The 23,665-nt window shown below is 41.1% G+C and overlaps 1 long non-coding RNA gene across 1 annotated transcript; it reads right to left on the reverse strand.

The window, feature by feature from the left end:
* Nucleotides 1–247: 247 nt before the first annotated feature.
* LOC143793719 (uncharacterized) lies at nt 248–20,982 on the reverse strand. The gene is made up of 5 exons (XR_013220220.1): nt 20,870–20,982; nt 12,357–12,452; nt 3,820–3,912; nt 1,852–2,196; nt 248–444 (listed from the first exon to the last, which is right to left on the reverse strand). It is a non-coding gene; the product is annotated as an uncharacterized LOC143793719 (long non-coding RNA).
* Nucleotides 20,983–23,665: the final 2,683 nt, after the last annotated feature.

The following is a 23,665-nucleotide window of genomic DNA, read 5'->3' on the forward strand; positions in this document are numbered from 1 at the left end:
TACAATAATTATCTTCTAAACTTTCATTATTTTTTAAGACCTGTTTATTACTCAGGCTTAAAAGTCTTCTTCCTCTATAAACATCTGCCCTGAACTTGCCTTGTGTAGACTTGTAGCTCCTAACGTTAGTAAGATTCATTTGGCACAAGGCTCCTGACGAGTCCTATTCCTCATTAGTTGGCTTACTCCGAGCTCCTGTCATCCATCAGACAATGTTTTTTATGGTTAAAACTTTCAGCTCCACATCTTAGGGGGTTTCATATACCTTTAACCACATTTTCCTGCCGTTTACTCATATCTAAATTTTTGGAGACCACTTTTATGCTTTTATTCACATTGCTGTTGTGACTAACCATAGTTATATATACTGGGATGACAAAATCTTAAAGATCCCCTGATGTTCTCAAATGAGCGGGAGAGCAGTCAAATATTTGACTTAGTCAGCTTTCCAATAATGTCATGTAAAAAAAAAGAAAGAAAAGAAACAGTAGTTAACAAATGTTGAATCTACTTTTGCATGAATGTTACTTTAATATTGAAGCCTATAAAATTATTTTAGCATTGCATTAGACGTTGTGAAGTCCAAATTGTCCAATATATAGGGTTATTATAAAAGATTCATCATTGGATTTTGCATTCATATTGCTGAAAAGACATACATTTCATATGCACTAATAATAACGTATCGAAAGGTTACATCTCCAATTTTGTAACTCACATGTGCAGACTCGCTTGTGATTAAACATTTGGCAGGATGGCATCAGATCCCAAAATAACAACTATGCAAAAGAAAGCAATTTGTGTTTTAGAGTATGAGAAGTGTAAATTATTTGTTTTTGTGCAGTGAGCGTTTCAAAGACAGTTTGAAATTGACCCACCTGGTCTGACAGGTTGTGACTCCTTCCTTTGGGAGTATGTCAAAGACATCGTTTACGTGCCGCCTTTGCCAGCAACACTGGATGAGCTCCAGGACCACATTACCGCCACTCCAATAATCATTTATGGGGACATGCTGCATCGTGTTTGGGTCCAACTGGATTACTGCACAGGTATGTGTTGTGCGACAAAAGGAGGACACATACATTTGTAAACATTATGTGCTAAACTTGGAGACTTTATGTTCATTATCATTTGCCATTCACTATTGTACATGTAATAAATTTTTTAGATATATCTCCTCGAAAACCAATGAATCTTTTATGATCACCCTGTACTTTATGTTTTAAAGGGGTATTCCCATATCCAAGATCGTATCCCTATATGTTGTAGGTGTAATAATAATATTAGCAAATACCTATAATAAAAAATGTATTATAGTTTTATTTTATTCGCTATGTTGCCTTCCCCATGTGCAGGGCATGGCAGTAGTTTAGGGACCCATGATTATGACCACTAGAAGCTAACTAACTATCTGTCATTATATGAGTGCTGGTAACCATGAATTTCTGGGCTACTGCAATGCCCTGAACATGTGGAAAGCGACATAGCGAATCAGAATGTACTGCATTTCTAATTGGAAGTATTTTCTGATAATATTATTATTACACCTACTACATATTAGGATAGGATGGTGGAGATGGGAATACCCCTTTTCAGTCCTCATCATTTTCAAGATGTCTGTTTGTTGCCAGTGAAACCCAATTTCAACTATGTGATTATAACATTTTTAGAGTTTGTGCGAACTTCACATCCATCGGCCAGGAGCCTTGAGTACAGCCTCTCACCTACAGACATTCTCTGGTCTTCCCTCGTTTAGTGTTCCCCAGAGTCTTGCTTGTGATTTTTTTTACAAGACCAGCTCACATCAAAATCATTTTACTTCTTATAACACTCTGTGTGAAGGACACTTACTCAGTCACCACTGCCTGAGTGGTAAGTTGTTTTTCTCTTCAGTGTGTTGGAATTTCACCGTTTGTTTTTTGACAACGTCTACTTGTCTACTGATTGCCCTGACCTTTCGCCTGTCTGGGCCAGAACTCCGCCAGTCTTTACCTTGGCTTGTCATTCTTTGTAATTGTACTCCACCTTTCCTGACATCTGTCCTTCTGACTTTGGGTACCAATCTCAGAACTTATTGCTGCAAAGTTCATATCCCTGGATATGCGTTAAGGATAGATTCCTGGGAATCTCTTCAAAGAGGTTGTCCACCTTTCTGGACAGTTTTTTCTTTTCTTATTTTAATGCATGCAACTGGAGCTACAGGAAGCAAAATTAAAAAAAAAAAATACAAAAATGATTTTTGTCCACTGTTGCATGGATTTAAGAAAAAAAATTAACTGTACTATCAGGTATAGACCAAAGTCAAATCCATAGCAACTCATTATCTCCACATTATATTCAGTAAGGTAAATGACATGGACCCAGTATGCCTATGCTATCCTATAATAGCCCATTAGGTACAGTGACGGCCTTAGAAGAACGAAATCAGAACATTTTTACTAATTAAACTAGTGCTATTGTTGTGTAGGTCCTAGAACAATGAATATGCTTTAGTAATCCGATGTGCCAGAACTGGAATGAAGCTATATATAAATTAGCCTGTTCATCTCGAAGAAATTCCATGCTTTCATCACATAAGAAATGGCTCCAATATATTGTATTATGAAATGCTTAATTACACATTGGATAGGTAATAGCAATTATTATCTCACTGACCTACAAATGATCGTAGAGTCCCAATTCAGAGCAACCTGAATAATAATCTCATGATCACAAAGGTAAGTTAAAGAATGAATCAATAATGAAATAATAATGTATAATTAAATTCAAATACTTGAAATTCAGGAAATTGCGCAATCTCAAAAACTCCACAAGGATCTTTTAAATGGTAAAGAGTACATAATTGCACAAAGTGCTTAGCTCATAAAGTCCCAAATTCAGAGAAGGTGCACTTAGGTGTCTTTGCCAAATAGGACCTGGAGCTTAGGTCATATAGTGAATAGTGAGTCAGCAAAGGGACCTGTTGTCTAGGTCTGGTAGAGTTGGGTTGTGTAGAAGGTAGGCCCAATATTCTGTGCACATCACCACTTAAACAGTGATGTGTAAAATGTATCTCCTGGTTAGTGGTTAGCTCTGGAGAGTCTGCATCGGCCTCGTGAAAAAAATAATTTATGTTTCAACTCATCAGAGTATAAATCCCAAAAAATATCAAAGACCAACTTCAAATGCAATTGTTGTCTGCTAGATCTATGGAGGCCTCATCGCAGGATCTCTGGTGGTTTGGTGAATCAAGAAAAGCCTGTTTACTGCTGTGCTGAGTAGCCAAGGACAACACATGGTTTGAAGAATTTATTACAAGGAAACATATAAAAGACTATAAAGTGCTAGCTAATAAAAAAAATACAATTAAAATAAGTTATTAAAACCTATTCAAACATATAACAAAAATATAATAAAAAAGATATTTTGGGCATAAGGAAAGATTCAGAATAAAGGCACCCAATAAAATAAAAGCAAGGATTGGTCCAAAATCCGGATTAGTAGACCATGTAATGTGTATGGGGGCCTCCTGACTGTCTCCCCAACAGAATATGTTGATGGATAAAAGGATCAGGCAGTTTGAATTCAATGGTTCAATCCTTTTGTTCAGCGGGTGGGATAAATCGTTGCTAAATGACTTTGGTTACATCTCTCAGAGAGCAAAGGGGAGTTGGAAAAGATAGCTGCCATCTGACAGCTATCTAATGTGTTTGGACATCTGTGGACCACTAAGTTAGTCTTGCACTACACGATAAAAATGTAACCCTATCTGGAAGAAATGAGGCCGATTTGAAGGGTCTTATTGTGAAACTTCTTAAAAGTACCTGTTGCCAAACTTACCGGTTCAAAAGACCATTAAGCCTTTGTTTCATTTCCATCCGGCTTAAGAACGGGGTGGTGATAGGGGCACAATTACCAGTGTTAACCTCCATTCTAGTGAAAGTAATTTAGGAAACATCAAATTTTGCTCAATAAATGAAGTATCACAATAGCCAGCCAATAACCCATCATTTATTATCCCACAAGCTACAGATATTGAGCCACAGGCACCAGAAACCAAAGACCTGACATGTACATAATTGTACACCAAATACAATATATTCCAGATCTACAAAGATACCAAACACCACTTAATGGGGTTGACTCATTGAATAAATGGTCATCGAACATGATGGGAGCCACAATTGAAAAGTTCTAGCGCAAAAATGGAGGTCCCAAGCAAGAAACCCCTCTTATGGCATCTGGAGCGAAGTGTATGAGTGAAGAAAACTGCAGCACTTCAGATTAATCAAGGTGTTCTACTGAAGAATTGCGGTTTTCTTTATTCATTGGATCATAAGTAGGTCTTTGGATCAGGATACTGTAACTGGGGAGTTTGCAGCTACTTTTTCTTACTTAAAGAAGTACACTCATCTTCTGTGTTCAAGAGCTCTCTGCTCCACTGACTCCCTGTTTACCGGGCTCAATGTGCTCCTAATTGACCTTCAGACGACAGTTGTGCCATCGGCCCCATATGTGTGCTCTCACATGCTTCAGGCAGAGGGAACTTTGCATGAAAAGGGCACAGGAACACTAAAGATGGCTGGATCCAGTGTTTTGACCAGCTTCAGAACAGTGCTTACAAGCTTAAAAGCAAAATGCTTGTAAGTGCAGACTCCTTGTCTGATAGACTGTAGAGGTGGTCGGTATCCTAGGCAAAGAGCAATACACCATAGAATTTAAAATCCCTTAATTCTTGAGAACATGGATAATTTTTAATAAGACATAAAAAGCAAAGTTGCTCGTCTTTATGTTGCAAATTTTTCCATTAACCCTTTCTCGAAGCAGCCAGTTTCCGTTTTTGCATTTTCATTTACTCCTCCCCTTTTTCCAGAGTCATAACTTTTTTATTTTTCTGTCCTCATAGACATATGAGGGATTTTTTTTCTCCTGAACTAGTTGTAATTTTGAATGATACCATCCATTTTACCACATAGTGCACTGTAAAACGGGGGGAAAAAAAATCCAAGTGTTGTGAAATTGTGAAAAAAAAATGCAATTCTCACAATGTTTTTTGGGAATTGTTTTTACTGCATAGATTGTGTGGTAAAAATGACCTCGCAATGTGATTTTCCTCATCAATTTACGATTACAGCAATACTAAACTTGTTTAACCCCTTAAGCCCCGAGGGTGGTTTGCACGTTAATGACCGGGCCAATTTTTACAATTCTGACCACTGTCCCTTTATGAGGTTATAACTCTGGAACACTTCAACGGATCCTGGTGATTCTGACATTTTCTTAAGACATATTGTACTTCATGATAGTGGTAAAATTTCTTTGATATTACCTGCATTTATTTGTGAAAAAAAACAAATTTTGGCGAAAATTTTGAAAATTTAGCAATTTTCCAACTTTGAATTTTTATGCAATTAAATCAGAGATATGTCACACAAAATACTTAATAAGTAACATGTCCCACATGTCTACTTTACATCAGCACAATTTTGGAACCAAAATTTTTTTTTGTTAGGGAGTTATAAGGGTTAAAAGTTGACCAGCAATTTCTCATTTTTACACCACCATTTTTTTTAGGGACCACATCTCATTTGAAGTCATTTTGAGGGGTCTATATGATAGAAAATACCCAAGTGTGACACCATTCTAAAAACTGCACCCCTCAAGGTGCTCAAAACCACATTCAAGAAGTTTATTAACCCTTCAGGTGTTTCACAGGAATTTTTGGAAAGTTTAGATAAAAATGAACATTTAACTTTTTTTCACACAAAATTTATTTCAGCACCAATTTGTTTTATTTTACCAAGGGTAACAGGAGAAAATGGATCCCAAAAGTTGTTGTACAATTTGTCCTGAGTATGCTGATACCCTATATGTGGGGGTAAACCACTGTTTGGGCGCATGGCAGAGCTCGGAAGGAAAGGAGCGCCATTTTACTTTTCAATGCAAAATTGACTGGAATTGAGATGGGACGCCATGTTGCGTTTGGAGAGCCCCTGATGTGCGTAAACATTGAAACCCCCCACAAGTGACACCATTTTGGAAAGTAGACCCCCTAAGGAACTTATCTAGATGTGTGGTGGGCACTTTGACCCACCAAGTGCTTCACAGAAATTTATAATGCAGGGCCGTAAAAATAAAAAATCATATTTTTTCACAAAAATGATCTTTTCACCCCCAATTTTTTATTTTCCCAAGGGTAAGAGAAGAAATTGGACCCCAAAAGCTGTTGTGCAATTTGTCCTGAGTACGCTGATACCCCATATGTGGGGGGAACCACTGTTTGGGCGCATGGCAGAGCTCGGAAGGGAAGGAGCGCCATTTGGAATGCAGACTTAGATGGATTGGTCTGAAGGCGTCACGTTGCATTTCTAGAGCCCCTGATGTACCCAAACAGTAGAAACCCCCACAAGTGACCCCATATTGGAAACTAGTCCTCCCAAGGAACTTATCTAGATGTGTTGTGAGAACTTTGAACCCCCAAGTGTTTCACTATAGTTTATAACGCAGAGCCGTGAAAATAAAAAACATTTTTTTTTCACAAAAATGATTTTTTAGCCCCCAGTTTTGTATTTTCACAAGGGGAACAGGATAAATTGGACCCCGAAAGTTGTTGTGCAATTTGTCCTGAGTACGCTGATACCCCACATGTGGGGGGGAACCACTGTTTGGGCGCATGGCAGAGCTCGAAAGGGAAGGAGCGCCATTTGGAATGCAGACTTAGATGGATTGGTCTGCAGGCGTCACGTTGCATTTGTAGAGCCCCTGATGTACCCAAACAGTAGAAACCCCCCACAAGTGACCCCATATTGGAAACTAGACCTCCCAAGGAACTTATTTAGATATGTTGTGAGAACTTTGAACCCCCAAGTGTTTCACTACAGTTTACAACGCAGAGCCGTGAAAATAAAAAATCCTTTTTTTTCCCACAAAAAAGATTTTTAGCCCCCCAAATTTTTATTTTCCCAAAGATAACAAGAGAACTTGGACCCCAAAAGTTGTTGTCCAATTTGTCCCGAGTACGCTGATACCCCATATGTTGGGGTAAACACTAGGGTTGAGCGACTTTTATTTTTATAGGATCGGGTCGGGTTTCACGAAACCCGACTTTCTCAAAAGTCGGGTCGAGTGAAATCGGCCGATCCTATAAAAAAGTCGGGGTCAGCCGAAACACGAAACCCAATGCAGTGCAATGGGATACTATGGCTCCCAGGGTCTGAAGGAGAGGAAACTCTCCTTCAGGCCCTGGGATCCATATTAATGTGTAAAATAAAGAATCAAAATAAAAAATATTGATATACTCACCCTCGGACGCGCCCTGGTACTAACCGGCAGCCTTCCTTCCTAAGAATGAGTGCGTGAATGGCCTGCGGTGATGTCGCGGCTTGTGGTTGGTCGCGTGAGCGGTCACATGGGCGGTCACGCGACCAATCACAAGCCACGACGTCATCTAAGGTCCTTCACGCGCTCATTCTTAGGAAGGAAGGCTGCCGGAAAGAAGCAGGGCGCGTCCGAGGGTGAGTATATTCCTATTAGGTATATACTCACCCTCGGACGCGCCCTGCTTCTTTCCGGCAGCCTTCCTTCCTAAGAATGAGCGCATGAAGGACCTTAGATGATGTCGCGGCTTGTGATTGGTCGCGTGACCGCCCATGTGACCGCTCACGCGACCAATCACAAGCCGCGACGTCACCGCAGGTCATTCACGCGCTCATTCTTAGGAAGGAAGGCTGCCGGTTAGTACCAGGGCGCGTCCGAGGTTGAGTATATCAATATTTTTTATTTTGATTCTTTATTTTACACTTAAATATGGATTCCAATACCGATTCCCGATATCGCAAACATATCGGAACTCGGTATCGGAATTCCGATACCAGATTCAGAAGATCGCCGACCTCATGGCCGACCCCACACAGGGGTCAGGTCGGGTTTCATGAAACCCGACTTTGCCAAAAGTCGTCGACTTCTGAAAATGGCCGACCCGTTTCGCTCAACCCTAGTAAACACCTGTTTGGGCGCACGGGAGAGCTCGGAAGGGAAGGAGCGCCATTTGGAATGCAGACTTAGATGGATTGGTCTGCAGGTGTCACGTTGCATTTGTAGAGCCCCTGATGTACCCAAACAGTAGAAACCCCCCCACAAGTGACCCTATATTGGAAACTAGACCTCCCAAGGAACTTATCTAGATATGTTGTGAGAACTTTGAACCCCCAAGTGTTTCACTACAGTTTACAACGCTGAGCCGTGAAAATAAAAAATCCTTTTTTTTCCCACAAAAATGATTTTTAGCCCCCAAATTTTTATTTTCCCAAAGATAACAAGAGAACTTGGACCCCAAAAGTTGTTGTCTAATTTGTCCCGAGTACGCTGATATCCCATATGTTGGGGTAAACACCTGTTTGGGCGCACGGGAGAGCTCGGAAGGGAAGGAGCACTGTTTTACTTTTTCAACGTAGAATTGGCTGGAATTGAGATCGCACGCCATGTCGCGTTTGGAGAGCCCCTGATGTGCCTGAACAGTGGAAACTCCCTAATTCTACCTGAAACCCTAACCCAAACACACCCCTAACCCTAATCCTAACGGTAACCCTAACCACACCCCTAACCCTGACACACCCAACCCTAATCCCCACCGTAAATGTAATCCAAACCCTAACCCTAACTTTAGCCCCAACCCTAACCCTAACTTTAGCCCCAATCCTAACCCTAACTTTAGCCCCAACCCTAAATTTAGCTCCAACCCTAGCCCCAACCCTAACCCTAACCCTAGCCCTAACCCTAGCCCTAACCCTAGCCCTTAACTTAGCCCTAACCCTAGCCCTAACCCAAGCCCTAACCCTAACTCTAGCCCTAACCCTAGCCCTAACCCTAGCCCTAATCCTAATGGGAAAATGGAAATAAATACATTTTTTAAATTTCATTATTTTTCCCTAACTAAAGGGGTGATGAAGGGGGGTTTGATTTACTTTTATAGTGTTTTTTTATATCGGATTTTTATGATTGGCAGCTGTCACACACTAAAAGACGCTTTTTATAGCAAAAAAGTTTTTGCGTCTCCACATTTTGAGACCTATAATTTTTCCATATTTTGGTCCACAGAGTCACGTGAGGTCTTGTTTTTTGCGGGACGAGTTGACGTTTTTATTGGTAACATTTTCGGGCACATGACATTTTTTGATCACTTTTTATTCCGATTTTAGTGAGGCAGAATGACTAAAAACCAGCTATTCATGAATTTCTTTTGGGGGAGGCGTTTATACTGTTCCACGTTTGGTAAAATTGATAAAGCAGTTTTATTCATTGGGTCAGTACAATTACAGCGATATCTCATTTATATCATTTTTTTATGTTTTGGCACTTTTATATGATAAAAGCTATTTTATAGAAAAAATAATTATTTTGGCATCGCTTTATTCTGAGGACTATAACTTTTTATTTTTTTGCTTATGATGCTGTGTTGCGGCTCGTTTTTTGCGGGACAAGATGACATTTTCAGCGGTACCATGGTTATTTATATCCATCTTTTTGATCGCGTGTTATTCCACTTTTTGTTCAGCGGTATGATAATAAAGCGTTGTTTTTTGGCTCATTTTTTTTCTTACGGTGTTCACTGAAGGGGTTAACTAGTGGGACAGTTTTATAGGTTGGGTCGTTACGGACGTGGCGATACTAAATATGTGTACTTTTATTGGTTTTTTTTTTTTTATTTAGATAAAGAAATGTATTTATGGGAACAATGTTTTTTATTTATTTATTTATTTAGGAATTTTTTTTTTTTTTTTTTTTACACATGTGGAAGTTTTTTTTTTTAACTTTTTTACTTTGTCCCAGGGGGGGACATCACAGATCGCCGATCTGACAGTTTGCACAGCACTCTGTCAGATCGGCGATCTGACTTACAGTGCTGCAGGCTTACCAGAGCATGGTCTGCACCCGGAAGTAATCCCTGCAGGACCCGGATGCAGCCCCGCGGCCATTTTGGATCTGGGGCCTGCAGGGATAGGAGGTAAGAGACCCTCGCAGCAACCCGATCACATCGCGTTGCTCCGGGGGTCTCAAGGAAGCCCGCAGGGAGCCCCCTCCCTGCGCGATGCTTCCCTGTACCGCCGGCACACCGCGATCATGTTTGATAGCGGTGTGCCGGGGGTTAATGTGCTGGGGACGGTCCGTGACCGCTCCTGGCACATAGTGCCGGATGTCAGCTGCGATAGTCAGCTGACACCCGGCCGCGATCGGCTATGACGTACTATCCCGTCACTGGGAATTAAGTCCCAGGTCACCTTGATGGGATAGTACGTCATATGGGATTAAGGGGTTAATTTTTAATTTAAAAAAATGAGAAGTTTGAAAAGAAAAAATTTTGGTGGTCCTGTCGCCATATTCCGAGACCCGTAACATTTTCATTTTTTGGTTGATAAAGCTGTGTGAGGGCTTATTTTTTATGTTTTTATGGAGACTATTTTGGGATAGTTATGACTTTTTGACCGTTTATTACAGCATTTTTCTGTGATACTGCAGCATCAGCAATAAAAAAAACCGTAAAACTGGCATTCTTGATTTTTTCCCTTTCTCCATATTACCGTAATTTACCAGTTGGGTTTTTTTTAATTATTTTTATATTTTGATAGCTCGGACGTTCCTGAATGCATATATGTATATAAAAATATTCTTTAATATCTTTTATGTTTTTTGGGGGAAAAGAGGTTTATTTAAAATTTTTTATACTTTTTGCTGTACTTGTTAGTCCCCTTAGGGGACTTGATCAACATCTGATCGTTTGTGATATATAAAGCAATGCCATAGCAAAAATCATGGTTTCTCCTTTGAAGCCCAGTCACAGGCAGAGTTTCAAGGGAGCACAGACGTCTTTAACAGATCCCCAGCTGTCATAGCAACCCACAATCACAACACTGTAGCATCTATGGGAGAATGGAATGACATGCTCCATTCTGGCGTGTGTTAAATGCCACAGTCAGAATTTGACAGCGGAATTTATTAGGTTAACAATCGTGGGTGGCGCTTCACACCACCCGCTGTTGTTAGAGGCAGGTCCTGGCTGTAACACACAGTCATCAGCTCCATGAGCCACTCCATACACCAGCTTCCGACTTGCGCTGTGTTTGGCGGAGACACGAGACACCTCTCGTGTCTCCCCTTTTCCTCATAGTTTGTAAGCTTGCGAGCAGGGCCCTCATTCCTCCTGGTATCTATTTTGAACTGTGATTTCTGTTATGCTGTAATGTCTATTGTCTGTACAAGTCCCCTCTATAAGTTGTAAAGCGCTGCGGAATATGTTGGCGCTATATAAATAAAAATTATTATTATTATTATTATATGTTGGTAAGGGGGTTAAACAACATGAGACAACCCATTGAATAGATCACGTGTGCAAGTGTTTCTTCATGTGAAATTCTTGGTCTATTCCCTATATTGTAAATTTAGTTCACCAGAACGTGGGACAATCCTGTTTCTTTTAAAATGGTCACTGGTCTATAAATGTCCGACGTATATGGGGTTCCTTGTTGCTCTTACTGTGAGATTTGCACCAGGTCGAACTGTCGGCCACCAGGGTTACTGTCTAGTGCTAGTATAAGATATCACAGCATCTTATATTAAGATTCAGATATACAGTATATGCTTTATAATGTCTGTCAAGCAGAGGGGCCTGGAGGTGACCTTTTGAGATTTAGGCTGAACTTATTCATTGATTTAAAAGATGTTATTTTTGAGTGTCCATAGCTTTTTAATTGTCATGGTCTGCAAGTTGTTAGTGAGGAATTTTCCTCTGCATGTGGTATCTGGGGAAGGAGCCAAAAATAATCAATTTATAATGATGTATTCTCAAATGAGTAGTTGGATGATGCATTGTTGGTGCTCAAATTCGACTAGACTCATGATCTTTCCTGTCCTCCATATTTATGACCCAACCTGAGTGGTTACTTTTCGCAGTAATCATAGAAATTATTTGTATTATTTGGAGCTTTCCATCTTCCTGTTTTTTAGCGTCCATGACCTTTGTCTGGCTGTTGGACTTCACCCAACAGCTGACACCCTGAGGGGGCTGTATACTGTAATAAAACTTCAGAAAATGACCCGTTTAAGGCTAGAGATACATTTCAAACAAAGATTAAATTGCAACAAATCATATATCCCATGCTTGGAAGTTCACTGATTGTGTACCAGAAGCTGGAGATTTATTCTGAAATATATGTAGTCAGGAAGCGACCAGAGGAAGTTGTTTTACAGCACACCCCCCATTTACACGTAATCTGGGCTCTCCATTATTAATTGAAGTTATTAAAAGGATGATCCCTTTTTTTTTTTTTTTTTACTAAATCATCATATCCTTGCTAACAATAATACAATTATCTGTAACTCACAATCCCAGGACTAAGTCTCCACCGCTGCTCTGGTGATTGAAAATTGTGACATAATGTTGACAACGCTGCAGCCAATCACTGGGGTCATCCTTTTGGCTAAATAAACAAATATGTATTAACAGGAGAAGCAAAGTCCAAATACATAGGAGGGAAGATCGTAGTGACTTCATTTGAGCATGTAACATTCTTTTTTCTCATGTTAGGAAGATATGATGATTTTGACAAAAACATTGCATTATTGGACTTTAAAAAGTGCAATCATCATTCCCACCGGAACCCATTATCAATATGCTTTTATGTAGTATTTGTCCTCAGCCCGTAGGAAATATGTACGAAGGTTGCCACTCTTGGCTTGGCTCAGGCGCCATCAGTCCTTACTTTTCTGTTACCGTCTCAACTGTCCATATCCAAAGATGGGTTGCCAGTTGCCACTGACCTTGCTGCATGTTATATTCGCTGTGAACCAAGAGACATCTGCACTATCGCTAAGTAATAGTGGGTCTATTTTGTTATGTCTGCTCATATGTGTCATAATAATGTATATATTGCTTCCATCTACAGTCTACTGTATATGGAGATACTGTGATGGAGTTGGCACAAATATGCTGCGACACCCGGCACCCCCGCCAGACAAAAGTTCATGGATGCTGCCGGAGCACAGCAGCGCCATCAAAACTATAGTGGCCATGGCCAGGCACTACAAGCAAGTCCAGCACCTTATCATATGTAAATGACAGAGCTGCTGTGTCCTGGCAGAATCCCGTCCACTGCAGTGCCAATAACAGCTGACCGGCACCAGCTATTGCACCCTCAACAAACCAGATATTGATGGCCAGCCCTTCCGTCTTTTTTTTAAAGGATTTTAACTTATTTTTTGTGAAGTCTTTTTTACTGTAGTTTTCCAGCAATTTTTTTTTTCTCTCCATTAAATGGTGAGAAAACCGCTAGCATTTTATAATGTAGAAATGATGGTAAAACCATCCTAAAGACATCTGGTCATCTTCTGGGGTTCTTTTGAGCTTTCCAATTGCCAAAAGAAGTAACAAAAGTCTGAACATGTGCTCAGCAAGTCGCTTTACCATAGACATGTACATGGTCCTTCTTTTGAATGTTTTTTGACAGGTATTTCAGGCGGCTTTCGAGGGTGAATCTGCCTGAAAAAGACATTGTATGCGCACAGCCAGTGTGTTTTCTATAGGAAATCATTCTATAAGATGCCACAACAAAGTTCACATTTGTGGTTAAAGCCTCATATCAGAGCTGCTACTGGAGGGGAAATAATGCAAGAAACTGAACTTTCGCAATATAAACTAATTGCTTCTCTCATGGAAAACACCTATTTTATTGTTAAGGGCTCGTCTTTTATGTCTTACAATTGTCTTTTCATTTCTCTATACTAATTCACTATTTCTTTTTATTAATTATTATTATAATATCCATTATTTTAATCCGTCTTTTTATTTTTTTTATCAAAATGGCCATGTGTGGGCTTGTTTTTGCAAGACACGTTGTACTTTTAAAACACCATTGGTTTTAAAGGGCCACTGTCACCCCCTCACCTATAAACTAAAAGAGCCACCTTGTGCAGCAGTAATGCTGCATTCTAACAAGGTGGCTCTTTTAGTTTTTGCTTCTGTTATTCCCTCAATAAAGCGTTTTATAATTTTCCCTAAATACCTGTCTTTGTACCTGGAGGCAGGTCTGAAGCTTCCTCTGTGAAGCGCCCAACTGCCGTCACTCATCTCTTCTGAGGCGATGGTCGCCGCCCCCTGCGCGCTGTTCTTCTTAAATCCGGCGCCTCCATTTTTGTGATTTGGGTCTGGGTGATGGCTAATTTTTTGCGTGCCAAGCTGCCATTTTTATCGATACCATTTTGGTGTAGATGCAATCTTTTGATCACCTGTTATTGCATTTTATTGCAATATTAGCTGCTACCAAAAAACTTAATACTGGAGTTTTTAATTTTGTTCTCCTTATGCCATTTAGCGATCAGGATAATTATTTTTTTATATTGATAGATCTGGTGATTCTGTACATGGTGATCCCAAATATGTGTATGGTTGATTTATTTGTATTGTTTTGTTTTGAATGAGGTGAAAGGGGGATGATTTGAATTTTTATTTATTTTTATTTTTTTTTATATTTTTTAAAACTTTTTTTTACTCTTTGCATGCTTCAATAGTCTCCATGGGAGACTAGAAGCTGCAGTACTTTAACTGGCTCTGCTACATACAGACGATGATTAGATCACCTGCATGTAGCAAAAATGCTCAGTTGCTATGAGCCACTGGGCGGCGCTCATAGAAATCCAGCTATGACAACCACAGAGGTCTGCTGGAGACCTCTGGTTGACATGCCAACCCATCGTTGACCCACGACCACGTGACAGGGTCACCAATGGGTGGGATTTCCGGCACACTTTCGGAAAGCGCAAGTTAAATATCGCTGTCAGAGATTGACAGTGGCATTTAACGGGTTAACAGCTGCGGGTGGATTGTGGAGCTGTTAGAGGCCCATGTCAGCTGTTCAAAACAGCTGTCATGTGCCGGGAAAGATGTGGGCTCAGCGCTTGAACAAACATCAAAGGGAAGGATTCCGACGTGGGTGTATTATTATGCCCAACATCTGAAAGGGGTTAAGGGAGTTTAAAAAAATTATTAGCCCAAGTTTTTGCAATCTTTTAAAGCAATAAATGTAGAAATGACTCACACTTTTCTGGTCCAGTGCCGGCTCCATTGGTCTTGCTTTACTGGCTGCGAAGTTGGCGCTGGACCCATTGAGAGTGAGTACTATCTGCATTTGTTATTTTACAAGTTTGCAATTATTTAGCAACATGTTGTTGATAGCGGAAAACCACTTTAGGCTTGTTCAGTATTTGGTCCTTATTTTACTTCAGTATTTATAAGCCAAAATCAGAAGTTGAACAATCAGAGGAAAAGTATAATAGAAACACGTCACCACTTCTGCATTTTTCACCCACTCCTGGTTTTAGCTTCCAACCCAAACGCGGGCACTACTGCGCCATTCATTGTCTATGGAAAGCTTGAGAAAGTCAAGCACCATACTAATCTCAACCCAAAGACAGTTACAAATGAGGGAATTCAGACTCCAGTACTCATGATCGGTGGAGGTCCCAACAGTCATACCCGCCCGCCAAAACTCTCAGCCTGGGCAAGGAGAGCATTAATCAGAAAGGCAGTACAGAGACCAAAGGAACAACTCAAGGAACTGCAGAGTTCTTAGCCAGAGACTGTAGTGTCTGTCCATACAACCACAATAAGAAGTACACTCCATGGAAGAGTGGGCAGAAAAATACTTTTACTTACATACATAAATTGTAAGGCTTGTTTTGAGTTTGCACAAAGACATATGAGAGACTCCCCAAATGTGTGGAGGAAGGTGCTGTGGTCAAATAAGGCCAAAATTTAACTTTTTGGCCACCAAGGTAAATGCTATGTCTGGTGCGAAACCAACACAGCTCATCGCCCCAAGAATAACATTCCCACAGTCAAACATGATGGTGGCAATGCTGTGGGATGTTTTTTGACATCAGAGACAGGGAAAATGGTCCGTGTTGAGTGTAAGATGGATGGTGTAAAATACAGGGATATTCTTGAGCAAAACCTTTTTCAGTCTGTCAGTGATTTGAGACTGGGATGGAGTTTCACTTTCCAACAAGACAATGACCCAAAGCATACTGCTAAAGCAACACTCAAGTGGTTTAAGGGAACATGTAAAAGTTTTGGAGTGGACTAATCAAAGCCCAAACCTTAATCCAATTGAGAATCTGAGGTCAGACTGGAATATTGCTGTTCACTAGAGGAAACCAACTAACTTGAAGGAGATGAGGCAGTTTCGCCTTGAGGAATGGGCAAAAATCCCAGTGGTAAGATGTAGAAAGCTCATAGAGACTTATCCAAAGTGTCTTGCAGCTATAATAGCAGCAAAAGGAGGCTCTACAAAGTACTAACTTTAGCGGGGTGAAAAGTTATACACACTGACGTTCTCAGTTACTTTGTCTCATTTGTTGTTTGCTTCACAATAAAACAAAAACCAAACATTCACAGCTGTAGGCATATTATTAACATAAACTGCTGCAAACCCTCAAAAAACAGGGATATTCCAGGTTGTGAGGTAGGAAAACACCGAAAATGCCAAGGGGAGGTGAATACTTTTGCAAGCCACTGTATAGTTTTATGAGATTTTTAACCCACAGGCCTCAGATCATGTTGGTCTGTGGGCTAAGTAAAAATCTCATAAAATTATATATAAAGCAAAAACAAATTGCAATGAATTATCTGGTTTTACTTAAATAAAGCTCTGTCATTGTATATATGAAGCGCTCACTCTGGTTTTATAGCACGATGAGAGAGATATTCAGAATATGTGGGATATGAATCCAAAATATGTTCCTGTGCATGAAATCTAAGGTACTGTGTGTATCTCTGTGACTTCTACACAATTATTGTAAGAAAAGCATGTGGCCCTTCTATAACTGCTGATGTAGTATCTGCCATTATTACCCCTTGTGGTCAGGCGTTCCCCAGCCTGATTCAAGGGTGTAACGACCACTGCAACTGGGCCCAGCGGGTGAGGGGTCCGCTGATGTTAGCCCCTACTTCAACTGGATGTGAGTCCTTGGACGTACCATTAGCTGAAGTGTATTGCAGCGTACAGACCCATCAGGTCCGTGCGCCGCAATACATGCTACTGGCCAATCAGAGGCCAGCAGATAATGTCAGCATGCACATGACTAGGGGCGCATGGCAGTGATGTCATGCTTTCCTGTCGCACACCGAAAGTCAGCTGCTTGCTTCAGAAGTGGACACCGTGCCACATGGGAGCTCTGGAAAGGTGAGTAGGAGTGTTTATTGGTTTTTTTCTCTGAATTGAACAACAATGGGGCCATACACCAGAATGGGGGCCATATACCAGGGAGAGGGACATATACCAGGTTGAAAGACATATACCAGAATGGGGCTATATACCAGGATGGGAAACATATGCCAGGATGGGGCCATATATCAGAATGACGGACATATACAAGGATGGAGTAAATATACCAGTATGAGGGCCATATACCAGGATGAAGACATATACCAGGTTGGGGTAGGATTAGGGCCATATACCAGGATGGGGCCCAGTATACGGGCCATATGAGGGCCATATACCAGGATGAGGGAAATATATCAGGATGAGGGCTATATATAAGGGTCGAGCCATATGCCAGTATGAAGGCCATATAACAGGATGAGAACATATACCAGGTTGGGGACCAGGATTAGGGCCATATACCAGGATAGGGCCCAGATAAGGGCCATATACCAGGGTGAAGGCTATATACCAGGATGAGGGACATATAGCAAAATGGGGGCCAAATACCAGAATGAGGGCCATATACCAAGATGGGTAAGAAGTACTTGCCTAGATGAAGTAGGGGCATCTTTTAGGATTACCCACATGCCACAATCTAAAATCTGCTCAATTTCTGAGATTTCTTATAATTGATTCCACTTTCTGGTCTAAATTGTGATGAGTCTGGTAGGTTGGAGTTGACCCACATCCCCTCCCTGTAAGCTTGGACCACTTTTTAGAAAAGAGTCAGAGATGATGTAAAAATGGCAAAAATTGTGAATCTTTGTGCAAATCGTTTTTTTTTTTCTGGCGTGAATTTCCTTGATGAATTACCCCCTTACAGATTAATTTATAAAAGATGTCTAAGAGTGTTTGCATATGCAGCAGATTTTCCATCTGGATCTTCCAAATTGAAAACCTTCTTCGTATTTCAGTAGCACACACAGTGGAGAATTTCCAAAGAATAAACTGATACGCTCTGCAGGTTTTAACTGTACATTTATGCTAGTAGTTATTCTGATTTCACCCGTTGGAATGCCACTGCTTTCCCTTTGTGTGCAGGAAACCTACAGCTACCTTCACATATAATTTCTATGGCATTTTTTTCAGTTCTTGTATTAAAATGCTGTGTGTTCTTTGTGTTTTTTAACTTTTTTTGGCAGCATTTTTTATCCACACACTTTTAGGCACTTGCTTTTTTTGCATATTCTTCAAGTTTTTTTTTCTATACAAAAGTCTATGGAAAAATGCCTGAGAAATATCATAGCCCCAAGCCATCAAAGTGATTATTCCAGTATATCGCTTTGGTAAGTTGCTCAATTTTTGCGCAATGCGTAGTGGGGTTGGGATGGGGATGGAATAGGAGTGTGACTCCACAGATCATCTACACCATGACAAGCTGTTGCACACCTTACGCTAGATATCTTACTCCAGTACCTGACTGGAGTATGATTTGTGGTGAGGCACACGCTGCTTTTCAGAAAAGCCTAAGGTGTGTGCCTGTTAATGAATCAGAAGCCTCTGACTCCAGCACACCCCTTCATCAAGATGGCTATGAACATCGTAAGTCGTGATGAATGGGGGCCAATGTGTGTATAACATTTCACAATTCCCAATTGGTTGTGTAAGGAGACAGACCGGACCGTGGGTACCTGCATGCCGGGTCCAGAACTGAAAGGGCTGCATCCTCTGTTCCTGGGGGGAAGCTTTAGAGAGGTGGACCTTCCTCTGCAGCCTGGGGGAAGCCCTAGTGAGACAGGGCTTCCTGCTGTCCCAGGGAGGTGAGGAGAACCGGAAAAGGGTGCGCATCATCAGGAGGATAAGAGAAGGAAGCGCGTGAAGCAGAGTAGTCTGGCACCGGAGAAGTGCAGTGCGGAGAGCAGTGCAGAGAGCAATTTGAAGAGCGGTGAGCAGTGCACCCTGCCTCCTCCCACCAGAGGGTACCGGTGTGGCAACGCACCACATAGAAGGAGCTCCGGTCGCCAACAGAGAGAGCTGTGCAGAGCAGAGTCTTGCAGAGCCAAGCCATGTAGGAATCCGGCTCCAGGATGTAAAATATCAAAAAATACTTTATTCAAACATTTAAAAATACAAAAAAAAACTGCAGCTTTTTCTTGTGTTAAAAAAAAAAAAATTTCTAAAAAGTTTTTTAAACTGCAATTCAGATTATGTGGTTTACATCATTTAGTGTGTAGATTGTGAACTGCCTGCTTTATGTTGGTTCTACCATAAGAAAACTCAAGGACAGATTCCGTGAACATTTGTATGACATTGTACAACCCGCCATTCGACATGTGTCTAACGCTTCTATTCATTTTATAAAGCTTCATTATAGACAAACCTCATCTTTGAGAGTTTTTGCAATAGAACAAATTTATAAAAACATACGAGGTGGGGATAGAGAGAAGAAACTGCGTGACAGAGAAGCCTTTTGGATCCTTTGTCTTAATACCAGGGCACCTTTGGGATTGAATCTCAGAAAAGAAATGATGTTATATTATTAATTATAGTTATATTGTTATTTTTCTCCTTCATGTGTAGATTTATTCCATTTGTGTTTGTTTTGTGTTTTTTTTTTTAACATTTCTTGTCTATTTCATTAATTGTTTTTTTTAGTAATTTTCACATGTGGTCTGCTAATTATCTTCCATCTGTTGGGCACAGCTGTAAAGAAGGCGTGGATTTTCCACTTTTGTACTGAAGACTAAGAACACAGCAGTTGTTCAAAACGCGTTCAGCTGTCCATGGCTGCTCCCTAACTATTTTGCTGGTCATTTGTAAGCCCTTGTTCTAATTTTTAAATGTTTGAATAAAGTATTTTTTGATATTTTACATCCTGGAGCTGGATTCCTATATTTTTCTTCTTCAATTTTCTACGTCCTGGTAGAGATGTCATTTCCGTGCTCGGATGATACCACCACAGCGATTTAACTTCTAATGGGTGAGCTGAATTAACTTTTTTTGTACTTAGAGCCAAGCTATACAGAGCCATGCCAGCAGAGTGGAGCTGTGCAGAGCCGTGCCAGCAGAGCAGAGCTAAACCGCGTGCTGCTCCTGGTGTGATAGTGAGTACCGCACACACTCTGCACAAGGGTGACTGCATACTTGACAGACCCCTGCATATAGGTCCACCGTTTGTGGACGACCAACTGTCAGCTCCCCGCTACCCTCCACGCTAAGAGGTGACCCTAGTTGAAGGCAGAGACTGCACTGAGTGTGCGACATAGAGAGAGAGAGAGAAGGACGGCAAGGCCAGAGCCCCTCTACCAAGGTCCTGTGTACACCACGGAGCAAGGCTTTGTTCCGGCGGTTCCCCCCAGTGGACTCAGATCTGTGTTAGCCATCTTTAAGCACGGGGTACTACCGGCTACACAGAGACTATGTTGAGACATCACGCGCCGCCGTTGTCGGTGCCACCGTTGGATTCCTGCCTGTCACAGACAACGCTGAGACATCATGTGCCGCTGTTGTCAGTGCCACCATTGGACCTTGAACTTCCTCATGTCAGAAGACTACAGTCTGATAATTTTAACCTCTGTATTACTGAACTTTCGTTCATCCTTAACCTACCTTGCCATCCTCCCAGTTCTGCCCCATCCCTTACCTTCACCCTTCAACCCCCTATTCCCTGCGAGTAGTGTTCTGTGTTAAATAAATACCTTAACTCTTGATCTGCCTCTTGTCCGTGACAACATCCCGTGTACCTGCTAGCATCTTACAGTTGCAAGCTAATATGTAGTCAAAAATATCTAGGCTAATGTCTAGGCAAAACTGTTGAAAATTGGTTGTCTATAGCAACCAATAAGAGCTTAGTTTTTATTTTTTAAACAGCTCTGGTAAAATTAAAGCTGCGTTGTGATTTGTTGATGTGGACTACAAAGATAGTTATTCTATTAAACAGAATTGATAATTTTTTCCCAGTGTTTCTTGAACTAAATAAAGTGTCATCCAATGCCAGAAATAAAAAGTGATGTGTGCAGAGTCCACTGTAAATGAAAAACTGTCTTTGTCGCACAAACTAACGCAACCACTCAGAGATGAGCTTTCATTTTGTCAGAGTAGTTGGAGAAATTAAAACTGCTCTGTGATTGCTTGTTATGAGAGTGGAGACAAGTGAAAGTTGGGCAGTGGCAGTTTGCACCTTGGAGAGTGGAGACACAGGAGAGGTAATCATGAGTATCCAGCCGATAGATACAAGTATTTTCTGAATTATTTATATATTTTACATCATTTTTATATCTATAGGGTCAAAGTGAGATTTCAGCCCTTGCACTTCCAATATGGTTTACTGCTGTTGATGAGCGAATGTGCTGGTATAAGGTTTTATTTGACCGTGCTCGGGTGCTAACCGAGTGTCTTCAGCGTGCTCGAAAAATATGTTTAGGTACCCACGCCTGCATGCCTCGTCGCTGTTTGACAGCCGCAACACATGAAGAGATTACCTACAAACAGGAAATCCCTGCTTGTGTTGCAGCTGTCAAACAGCCACGAAACATGCAGGTGCGGGGACTTGAACATATTTTTTGAGCCCGCTGACGACACTCGGTTATCACACGAGCATGCTCCGATAACACCTTATCCGAGCACATTCGCTCATCAATAGCACGTTCACTCATAACTAGTTACAGCCTAAATTCCCAACTTTATACAAGCACAGCCTGAGGTCAATTTCTTCAAGTACCAGCTTCCATCTGTTACTCTGCAGCGAGATCGTGAAGAACCGATGTGTTATCACAGTAGGTGAGGCTATTTCTAACAGTACTAGCAGTTAAATTTGATGAAGACTTAGGCTACTTTCACACTAGCGTCGTACTCGGCCCGTCGCAGTGCGTCGAGCCAGCGTACCGACGCTAGCGTTGTTTGCGCTGCACAACGGGTGCAGCGGATGCTGATTTTCAGCGCATCCGCTGCCCCATTGTGAGGTGCGGGGAGGAGGGGGCGGAGTTCCGGCCGCGCATGCGCGCTCGGAAAAGACGTTCTCGACACAGCAAAAAATGTTGCAAGCAACGTTTTTTGCTGTCGACGGTCCGCCATAACACAACAATGTCAATGTGTCGCTAATGGTAGTCAATGGGGAAAAAACGCATCCTGCAGACAACTTTGCAGGATGTGTTTTTTCGCCAAAACGACGCATTGCGACGTATTGCAAAAAACGCTAGTGTGAAAGTACCCTTAGGTTATGACTACATGGCAACTTTGGCCTCGACACCCATTGAAACTTCCAAAGTTTGCTATATAAACGCTGCTACATTGCAGAACTGTACAAGTTAATTGAGTCATATTGCAAACCCGAGAGTACTGCGGCTGCGACAGGCAAGTCACCAAAATTCGACATGGGTGGACTTTTTGTGACTTGCATGTAGCAGTTGCAGCACCTTTGGTGTTTCAATGTGACCCGATTTATGCTGCGCTGCAAAGTACCGCAAACACATAGCAAACTTTGGCTGCAAAGCAGGTGGCGCGGGCAAAGTCGCCATATAGCCCCAGCCTTAATTACAGGTTTAAGAATAAATTTATATTTGGCAGATTTATTACAGAATTTCAGCATGACAGAAAATTCCTCACGCAACCAACATCCTCATTACTAGCAGCCAAGGAGTGTGGGGATTTCTGTGTGTGGCACCCATACTAGATACTGATTAAATTGAGATGATTTTTGTTTCCATTTTTTTAATCATTTGTTTATCATTAGCATATCTATCCATCCTGTGATTTCCATCATTCCAACACTTCAATATTGAGGTGTGCAAGTATGTACTGTAGCAGGGCTAAAGGGTGTGTAGTCGACGGGAGGTATGTGCCACATAAATGCCTTGTTGCTGTAATGTAGCCCGGAGTATTTCTTTGTTGTATATAACCATGTATATATGTGTGTTCCAGGACCTGTGGTGATGTCAGACCACATGGCTAATCATGTGATGGGTTACTGGGTGTGGTTAGCCCTATATAAGACAGGCAAATGCTTAACACAGGGGATATACGTGTGGAGGTGGAACCCTCCTGAGTGTGTTAAGGCTACAAGAGTGAGCCTGGTGGACTGGACACTTTGTTTTCTTTTCCTGAACTTAAGGCTATTTTGGTTTGCTGTTATTTTTCCATGTGGTTTATGACGCAATAAACCCTCTGAACTTTAAAGGAACGTGCCTCCTGAGTGTCAGCCATCGCACCTGAGTGAGTGACATCCCTACAGTACATATATATATATATATATATATATATATATATATATATATATATATATATATATATATATATATATATATATATATATATATATATATATAATGATGAAAGATGAAAGCTGCAGCCTGCACTGCTGGAAGTAAGATCGCCGATTTGACAGAGTGCTGTGCAAGCTGTCAAATCGGCGATCTGTGATGTCCCCCCTGGGACAAAGTAAAAAAGTAAAAAAAAAAATTCCATATGTGTAAAAAAAAAAAAGAAAAAAAAATTCC

Source organism: Ranitomeya variabilis, chromosome 1 (assembly GCF_051348905.1).
Source record: "Ranitomeya variabilis isolate aRanVar5 chromosome 1, aRanVar5.hap1, whole genome shotgun sequence".
NCBI lineage: Eukaryota > Metazoa > Chordata > Amphibia > Anura > Dendrobatidae > Ranitomeya > Ranitomeya variabilis.